The sequence below is a fragment of the Octodon degus genome, unplaced genomic scaffold (assembly GCF_000260255.1).
Source record: "Octodon degus isolate 3935 unplaced genomic scaffold, OctDeg1.0 scaffold00032, whole genome shotgun sequence".
Classification (NCBI taxonomy): Eukaryota; Metazoa; Chordata; class Mammalia; order Rodentia; family Octodontidae; genus Octodon; species Octodon degus.
In genome coordinates, this window is record NW_004524608.1 from 3,234,365 (window position 1) to 3,234,866 (window position 502).

A 502-nucleotide genomic window follows, 5' to 3' on the forward strand; every position below is an offset into this window, starting at 1 on the left:
CCACATTTCCTCTTGGTGTTACACTTACCAGGAGAGTGGATGTTGACGTGCGCCCAGAAGATGTTGATGACGAAAGGGTATTCTGTTGCGTAGATAACGTGCTGTAAGAAAAAGAGGTTACCAACAGTGCTGTGGTGACCTGGAGTGGCACTTCAGTCAAGAACACAAGGAACAATGTAAGGCAGAATAAAAAGTTAAGGAGGTCTGAAAGCATGTAGTAAGCATGAACAGTTAAGGCAGATACCGGAAGGGGAAAGTAAGTCTCTTCAGTTTTTACTTCCCACAGCTTTCAGGTTGCCCACTTGCCATAAAAGCAGGGCTAATGTCTCTGTCAAGAAGACAGAACAAAAAACCCAGAAAACTAACACTGAAACTCATCAACTCCAACCTCCACCCTCGCCCAGTACCTGCTGTGTTGTGTGGTGGTGGTACTTGGAATCTCCTCTCCGTGGCTCAAGCCACCCAAGGAGGAAGAGTGTTGATTGGTGGTTGTCAGTAGGGA

General features: G+C 46.6%; 1 protein-coding gene across 1 annotated transcript in view; it reads right to left on the reverse strand.

Annotated features, from left to right (window-relative positions):
- Positions 1-502, reverse strand: part of Ubap2l (ubiquitin associated protein 2 like) — a 54,712-nt gene that overhangs the window by 13,994 nt on the left and 40,216 nt on the right. The gene's annotated exons all lie outside the window — the stretch shown is intronic.